Source organism: Triticum aestivum, chromosome 3B (assembly GCF_018294505.1).
Source record: "Triticum aestivum cultivar Chinese Spring chromosome 3B, IWGSC CS RefSeq v2.1, whole genome shotgun sequence".
NCBI lineage: Eukaryota > Viridiplantae > Streptophyta > Magnoliopsida > Poales > Poaceae > Triticum > Triticum aestivum.
Genome location: NC_057801.1, coordinates 626,371,431 through 626,380,852, shown reverse-complemented (window position 1 = coordinate 626,380,852; position 9,422 = coordinate 626,371,431).

Sequence of the window (9,422 nt, the reverse complement as noted above, 5' to 3'; positions counted from 1 at the left end):
GGGACGCGTTCCGCAGCGAGAAGAGAGGGGAAAGACGGCAGGGCTCACGTAGATCACGAAGCGATGCTTGGGGTAGCCGGGGGCGAGCTGAGGATGACGAATCATCAAGGGCGATCGCCGGCGACCGAAGCTTGAAGACGGAGTCGAGGCGGTCGTCTTGGGGTGTCCGGGCACTCGGGGCTCGCTCCAGGAGGTGTAACGGATGGTGGCGGAGCTTTCAGATGACACGGGGAGGCGAGGGGAGCACGGTAGGCGTGACTACGGCGAGCGGCGGCAACGAGCTCCGCTCGGTGGTGCAGGGGGAGGAGCTAGAGAGGAGTGGAGAGGCCAGGGAGCGAGGGAGAGGGGAGAGGGGTCATGGGCGTCCCCGTGGCATCACTAGAAGGGTCGGGGAGGGGTGAAGCAGGCAGGGAGGAGGCCACGGTGATGGCAGCGCTCGCCACCGAGCTGCTTTGGGGCGAGGGGAGGAAGACGACAGGAGGGGGGTGGCCTGCTGGGCTGGGCCAGCTCCTAGGCTGCACAGTGCTGGGCCTGTGGGCTTTAGGTAAGCGCCAGGTACTAACTCTCTCTCTCTCTTTTCCTGTTTTTCTATTTTTCTGCAGCTTTATGGCTTTATTAAAAATACTAAATCAATCCCAAAAATCATGCAACTACTCATGACCACTGTTAGAAATATATGCTACAGTAATCATTTCAGTTTGGGATTATTTGAGAATTTAAAACATTTTATAGTATTTAAATGCCCAAATGCAAATAAGTAATGATTTAATTCAAAAATCCAGAATGGCCTAAAAATATGTGCATCATTTTTGGCAGAGGTTTTCACCTTTATCAGAAATCATGAACATTTTCAAAGGCATTTTGTGTTCATTGAAAATGATTTTATTTGAGCCTATTTGCATTCATTTGGTGCTAGGGTTTAAACAATCCCCATTTCAAGTTTCTTTAAATTTAAACATGATGCATGGATACTTATGCAGAGACAAGCAAGGCCTGAACTGGGGATGTGACAAGATTCCCCTCCCTCATGTCTCCTTACTCGTCGGATTTGGTTTCTAGGATTTTTGGAGAGAAGTTAAGGTTGTACATTGTCACTCAGTAGGTTGGGATCCAGTGACGATGGGTAGGTCAGAAAGAAGGAGCAATAAGAGAAGCAAACTTCCCTCTGGGTTGCAGGTTTAGAACATAAAATGACCCAAAGAAAGCTTCCCTCATGTCGATGAGCTGGTCAACACATGGATGTGTATTGAGTGATACTCAAGCCAGACCCCTCAACAATACTATGCCTCACTCGCCAGGAGTGTGGTCGAACCCGGTTAAAAAACATTGATATCTGACTCTCTCAAATGTGCATGGCTGTTGTATACGCCCATTTGCCGATTGTCGACTACAACACCTACAATCGACCCCCCAAAGGAGATTCCTTCATAATTTGATATGGGATTACTTGGTCCCTTACCACTAACAACTTATACTAAACTTGTTATGCTTATCAGGTCAAATTTCCCCAAGGATTGAGTAGCCGGGTCTCGCACGCACTTCATAGAGTAACATGGATGGGAATGTAAAATTCTACTTATGGTTGCACTTGCAAAATAGGAACTGGAGGGCGGATTAGCTACACGCGAGGGGATGAACTTACAATGCCCTATGTGTGACGAGGGGCAAGGGGATGAACTTACAATGCCCTATGTGTTATGAGGGGCAGAAGAGCGCTGACAGTCTGACGCTTCGTTGTTGCTTTGCGAGGGAGGTTTTGCCCTAGTTTCACGGAACCAACGTGAGGATTGGCAGTGTAGTGCAGTGTCGTTTGTATCGTCGATATGGGATTGCTGGGTGATGATTTTCTCTTTTCGCGGTCAGCCGTCCAACCATACCAAGGTGATCAACCTCTTGTAACACCCCAAGAATCATGCTATAGTAATATCCCCCTAATGGTGGCCATGTCATCATGACTAATATGCAAATTGCCACTTGTCCAAAATCAAAGTCAAATTTAAATTTTAAATTGCAAGTGAAATTATTATTTCTTCGAACAGTAAAACTAAAATGTTCGAATTATGGTATAAATTCCCCTGATCATTATCGTGTGAAAGGATCGATACAATCGACTAGAGAGGGGAGGGGTGAATAGGAGACTACACATTTTAATATTTCTTGTCAATTTTGAGGTTTAGCGGATAAATAAGGTTCACTAGATACGCAACTAGGTGAACACAACCTATATGACAAGCAAGCTTAAAGTTAAATATGCTAGGCAATAATGTAATTAGCAAGCCAACAAGCATACAAAGCAAAGTAAAGTGCGTGAAAGGATTAACCACAAGTGAGGCGAGGACGCGGACTTTAACCCGAAGTTCACTCTTCCTTGGGGAAGAGTTACTCTCCGTTTAGAGCAGTGTCGGACCAAAGCTTGTGGAACGCGACGAAAATATCTCTCGAGTCACCCCCAACGGATGAGCTTCGAATCACTCAAGGTTGGTCTTGAAGGCGACCACCACACCTTTACAAACTTCTTCATTGCACACCACAAGCAAGGAAGCTTCCGGAGGAACTCCTAATTGCCTGGGAGCCCAAGCTACAAGAGTAACAAGTCAATGGGGAAGAAATGCTGCGGGGAATGCGATTTGGTTTGGTTAAGATGTAGATCAGGTCTTGCTCTCCCAATCCCCAAAGTTTCAAAAAGTTTGGGTGGAGGGATTGAGAGTATTGAGCAAAATGGAGTGTAGCAATGGTGGAGCTCAACAAGACATTAGGGTTAGGGATGGAGGAGGAAGAAGGGGGGGTTATAGTGTTATTGGCTCGATGGTTTTTTTGCCCATTGGACCCCATGCGCACATGCTAAGTCAGCCCCGTGCGCACGGGGTACTCAGAGACTTACGCACCACCCCGTCCACACGGGGGCTGTCAGTGTCAAAACCGGTGGATCTCGGGTAGGGGGTCCCGAACTGTGCGTCTAGGCGGATGGTAACAGGAGACAAGGGACACGATGTTTTTACCCAGGTTCGGGCCCTCTCGATGGAGGTAAAACCCTACTCCTGCTTGATTAATATTGATGATATGGGTAGTACAAGAGTAGATCTACCACGAGATCGGAGTGGCTAAACCCTAGAAGCTAGCCTATGGTCTGATTGTTGTTCGTTCTACAGACTAAAACTCTCCGGTTTATATAGACACCGGAGAGGGCTAGGGTTACACAGAGTCGGTTACAATGGGAGGAGATCTTCATATCGTATCGCCAAGCTTGCCTTCCACGCCAAGGAAAGTCCCATCCGGAGACGGGACGGAGTCTTCAATCTTGTATCTTCATAGTCCAGGAGTCCGGCCAAAGGTCTTAGTCCGGCCATCCGGACACCCCCTAATCCAGGACTCCCTCAAGGGCCAAAAGACCCCGTGCGCATGGGGTACTCAGAGAATTTACCCAACACCTGATGTCTACTACGCAACTTTATTCTTGTAGACACGTGTTGGGCCTCCAAGCATAGAGTTTTGTAGGAAAGTAGCAATTTTCCCTCAAGTGGATGACCTAAGGTTTATCAATCCGTGACAGGTGTAAGATGAAGATGGTCTCTCTAAAACGACCCTGCAACCAAATACAAGAAATCTCTTGTGTCCCCAACACACCCAATACAATGGCAAATTGTATAGGTGCACTAGTTCGGTGAAGAGATGGTGATAAAAGTGTAATATTGATGGTAGAAATATATTTTTATAATCTGAAAATATAAAACAACAAGGTTTCAAATAGTAAACGGGCACAAAAATGGTATTGCAATGATGGAAAATGAGGCCTAGGGTGCATACTTTAACTAGTGCAATCTCTCAACAATGCTAACACAGTTGGATCATATAACCATCCCTCAAAATGTGATGAAGAATCACTCCAAAGTTCCTATCTAGTGGAGAACATAAGAATAAATTGTTTGTAGGGTACGAAACCACCTAAAAGCTATTCTTTCCATTCGATCTATTCAAGAGTTCGTACTAAAGTAACACAAAGCTATTCTTTCCGTTCGATCTATCCTAGAGTTCGTACTAAAATAACACCAAAGCAAATTCATATTCATAATACTCAATCCAACACAAAGAATTTCAAAGAGTGCCCCAAGATTTCTACCGGGGAAACAAAGACAAGAACGTGCATCAACCCCTATGCATAGATTACCCCAATGTCACCTCGGGAATCCGAGAGTTGAGTGCCAGAACATATATCAAGTGAATAAATATGATACCCCATTGTCACCACGAGTATTCAATTGCAAGACATATATCAAGTGTTCTCAAATCCATAAAAATATGGCCGTCTTTGAAGCCGGAGAGTTTGGCCGACAGCCAAAGCTCCTTTAGCAACGACGCTGTCTTTGAAGATGGGATGCGGCATCCTTCCTGATGGTGACGACACACCAGAACTCTCAATGAAAGCACCAATGTCGGTGTCAAAACCGGCGGATCTCGGGTAGGGGCTCCCGAACTGTGCGTCTAGGCGGATGGTAACAGGAGACAAGGGACACGATGTTTTTACCCAGGTTCGGGCCCTCTCGATGGAGGTAAAACCCTACTCCTGCTTGATTAATATTGATGATATGGGTAGTACAAGAGTAGATCTACCATGAGATCGGAGTGGCTAAACCCTAGAAGCTAGCCTATGGTCTGATTGTTGTTCGTCCTACGGACTAAAACTCTCCGGTTTATATAGACACCGGAGAGGGCTAGGGTTACACAGAGTCGGTTACAATGGGAGGAGATCTTCATATCGTATCGCCAAGCTTGCCCTCCAAGCCAAGGAAAGTCCCATCCGGACACGGGACAGAGTCTTCAATCTTGTATCTTCATAGTCCAGGAGTCTGGCCAAAGGTCTTAGTCCGGCCATCCGGACACCCCCTAATCCAGGACTCCCTCAGTAGCCCCTGAACCAGGCTTCAATGACGACGAGTCCGGCGTGCAAGTTGTCTTCGGCATTGCAAGGCGGGTTCTCGTGCAAATTCTCTGTATCCGTCAAATAGTGTCCGGCCTCTAGTGTGTGCTGTCCTCCTCGGCTTCTGTGCCCCATAATGACCATCTTCCACGCGTCAAACGAATGCGAAAAGCCAGGGGGTTTGCTTTTCACTTACCCCCCGGTTGCGTTAATGAGTCGCCCATAAAAGAGACGGGGATTTAGATCCAATTCGCACCATATTTCCTCCGCGAGTCTTCATCAGAGCGCCTCTGACAGAGATCCATTCCATCATGGCCAGTCGGTGCCGCTCCTCCTCTCGCCCCTCCAGCCCTCGGCCCAGAGATTGGGGGCGGTGTTCCGTCCCGCATAGCAAGTTAGTAGTGCTTCAGTCCAAGGGGCTTCTCCCCCAGCATATATGGTCCCAGTTCGAGCCGGGATTGCTGCCTATAGCGGCGGAGAGCAGGCGGAGGGCGTTCCCAATCCCTCTCAAGGAGAGCGAGTATGCTTAGTCCCTTATTTGATGAGAGGACTAGGATTTCCAATTCATCCGTTTCTCCGAGGGTTGCTGGAGTTCTACGGCCTCCAGCTACATAACCTCACGCCCGCCTCCATTTTGCACATCGCGGGCTTCGTGGCCCTCTGCGAGCTGTTCTTGGGTGTTGAGGCCCATTTCGCATTGTGGAAGAGGTTGTTTTGCCTTGTGCCCCGTTCTCAGGAGGGGTCTATTTATCAGGTGGGCGGAGCCGAACTATGGCGCATCGCCGGGACCGGATATCTATCCGGCACCCCAAAGAGGGTGTCCGAAGACTGGCCCTCGGAGTGGTTTTATATAGATGATGTCCCCCTGCCGGACCCTGTACGGATCGGCCTCCTCGAGTTCAATAATGCCCCGTTGAAGAAGCGCCTGAGTTGGCGCCCACGGAACCCTCAGAGAGAAGCTGACAGGGATGTCCTGTACCTGATGAGCCGGATAAGGTTGTTGGCTCATTCCGGACTGACCATGATTAAGGTCATGGCCATATGCATTATGCGAGGGGTGCAGCCGCTTCAATACAGAGGCCACCCCATGTGGGATTTCAACGGGGAGGATGACGCTACCCGGTGCGGTCGCAAGGGGCCGGATTCGGCCGCCACTTTAACGAGAATCTTATCCGCTTTGTAAAAGGGGGAAGAGGAAGAATTCCTCCGTATCAACCCGGAAGGCGGATTCTCCATGTACAATCCTCCTAGTTGGGTGAGCGGACACTTTCACTTGCCTATCCATTTTTGAAATTCCCGTAGTTGAGTACTTAGACTAGTAATCTTTAAACACAGGAGCTGCGCCAGGCTGTGAAGGAAATAAACAGCCCTGCCCCACAACCCGAGGACCCAGAACGGTCCCTCGATTCGGACTCCCAAGAAGATCCGGACTTATGCGTGGAGTTGATTGATGGAGTATTTCATCAATGAGCAAGGATAACTCTTAGTGGCCATCACGGCCGACTATCCCGGACTACTTCCAGCCTCCAAGCTAACTAAGACCGAAGTCCCAGTATTCTCATGCTTTATCTTGCATGCCGTGTACTAACAGTGTTTCACACGGTAAATCCTTGAGGCGGAAGACCGAGCCCGCGGTGGGCATCCAACAAGGGCCGCTGAAGCCAGGTGGGCCAAAAAGAAGTGCGGACCAGATCGAGATTCCGGCGTAACGGTATGGCATGCGAATTTAATGCCTAGGGTTTATGCCCTTGAGTCTTACTAATGCTCATGATTTTCTTAGAAAGAAGAGAGCCCGCCGGACTATGTCCACCGGCCAAGGTTCGAGGCTAGGTCCGGAAGCGGAGGCGGACACGGGACGTGCCTCGGGCGCTCCTCCGACAGAGGGCGCCGATGGGCTATCTGCCACCAATTCAGAGGTGGAGAGTGCCCTGAACCACAGGCGTCGCCGGACTATTCTTCGTGACGCGTGTTTTTCCCCAGAGGCGTTGGACGCCTTTAATACAGGAGATGCGTATCTCCGTGCGGCTCAAAATGGTCTAGCCAGAGCCACGGAGCAGTATGTGAAAGACATACATGTGAGTAGAATTGAAGGTTATATATGTCAGTAGCCCCTGAGACTTGAAACAGTGAAGATAACTGTTTGAAGGATCCTATGCTATGCAGTGTCTTACAAAGAAGAACATGCAATTGTCCCAGGAGCTCGAAGAGTGCAAGGCCCAGCTCGAGGCTGCATTGGCCACTTCAGAAAATGTCAAGGGGACGCCCGCAGGTAATATATGCTTCGAAAGGTACTTCCGTTTTGAAATGCGGCAGGCGTGCAACCCTGACGATAATAATGCAGACGAGGCCGGAGTAAATCCGGACAAGCAACAACTCCTACGCCAACTAAAGGCTGGCGAGAGCGTACTGACGACGGTGAGGCAAGAGAAGAACAAGCTTCAAGACGCCAATACCCAGCTGGGCGAGGAACTGAAAGATGTTCGTATTCAGCTGTCTTCTGCCGTGAAGGAGAATCGGCGACTTCAACACGACATTTTTAGTAAGTGCTTGAACGAATCTTCGAAAAAAGAATTCGGCGAGGAAGTCGATTGACAGAGCTATGTCTGTAGGTCTGCTGATGGGTCGTCCTGCGGACGAAATGCCTGGTTCATCGGGAGACCTTCTTCCCGAGCTGTTGCAACTACACAAACGAGTTCGGCAGGCAATGCAAAGCGTCATCCAGGCTAGGTGGCCATCCCTCTCCGTGCCTGAAGGCCTTGAGGAGCTTACCAAGAAGCTAGAGGGAGTGCGGCAACACTTCTGGTTATGGAAGATATCGGCTTGCCGTCAAGGTGCCAGGGAGGCCTGGGCCATGGTGAAGACTCGGTACACGAAGGCTGACCCGAACCACATGGCCAAGGTCGGCCCTATAGGTCCGGACGGAAAGGAGATCCCGGTCAGCTTAGCATATGGCCAGGTGGAGCTGGCTGCAAAGTATTCCCAACAGGACTGTAAATTAGACTGCCTGTTGGATGGTATTGAAGAAGAATATGCCGAGTCAGATTGACTCTGTAAAAATGACATAAAAATGCCTTCTAGCCGGATTGTAGATCGTTTGTCATTGCGGACCTTTTCGCTTCGACCTCTGGACCCTATAGTACGGAGTGTGTCCGAATACCCTCTCGATTATGTAAGAACCGGGGCATGCATGGAGACAAGGCGTAGGGGTCATAAGTGCTTTAGCAGACAAATGCCCAACTAGTTATGTTATATTACATGGTTAGTAAGAAACATCTTCTAGGGAGAATAGTTCCGTTAGGGGTTCCTTTCCCTGGAAGGCATGCCCTAAAGTGCATGTCCGAACTGCCAGAAAGAGCAGAAAAGCATCTGGGGGCAAATGAATAAATACGAAAGATCATCTTTTAGTTCACCGACCGAATATTCCCTTAAGAACGCTAGCTTTCAGCTTCACCCGGTCTGAGGTACACATCCGGCTGACCCGGCAGTAACAATCGCAGAGGTGCTTCCTTTACCACCTAGCCGAACGAACGGGAACGTAGGGGTAAGCACAGGAGCCAGGCAACCCAGCTTGGCCAAAACTTAAGTCATATCGATGCATATAATGGTGTATAAAAGGTTCATGCGGAAGCATCACACATGTTTTGGGCATGAGGCCCATTTTATATAAACTTCTTGGTAAAGAAGCCCCCAGGTATTATGAGCGCAGGTAGCGCGTCGGGTATGTGCGAATAATGCACAGGCAAGCCCCTAAGGGCTTGTGAGAAAAAAGGGTAGGGAGAAGGAACAAAATCCCGGACAGCCAATAAAAAATAAAAAAAATAAAACAAAGGGACGGAGGAAGGAAATGAACACGGAGTCCGGCGCTAGGCGTAGAACCTTCGTAGGCGTGCTGCGTTCCATGGGTTCGGCTCGAGTCGGTTATCTGATGCGTTTCGCAGACGGTATGCTCCGCCGGCCAGTACTTGGTCGATTATGAAGGGGCCCTCCCATTTGGTCTTTAATTTATCCTTTTTCTTGTCCGGCAGGCGGAGAACTAGTTCGCCAACGTTATAGGTTTTGGCTCATACTTGTCTGCTTTGGTATCTTCGAGCCTGCTGTTGATAGAATGCGGAACGAGCTTTTGCCATGTCGCGTTCCTCTTCCAATGCGTCCAAGCTGTCCTGCCGATCGAGCTCGGCTTCTCTTTCTTCGTACATGCGCACTCGAGGTGAGTCATGGATTATGTCGCATGGCAGTACTGCCTCTGCGCCGTATACCATAAAAAAATGGTGTGAATCCGGTAGTGCGATTCGGCGTGGTCCACAGCCCCTAGAGTACGGAGTCAAGCTCCTCTACCCAGTGCGTGTTAGATTCCTTGAGGGATCGCACTAGTCTGGGTTTGATGCCGCTCATAATGAGACCGTTGGCCCGTTCGACTTGACCGTTAGTTTGAGGGTGATAGACTGAAGCATAGTCGAGCTTGATGCCCATGTTTTTGCACCAAAGTTTGACTTCATCGGCCGTGAAG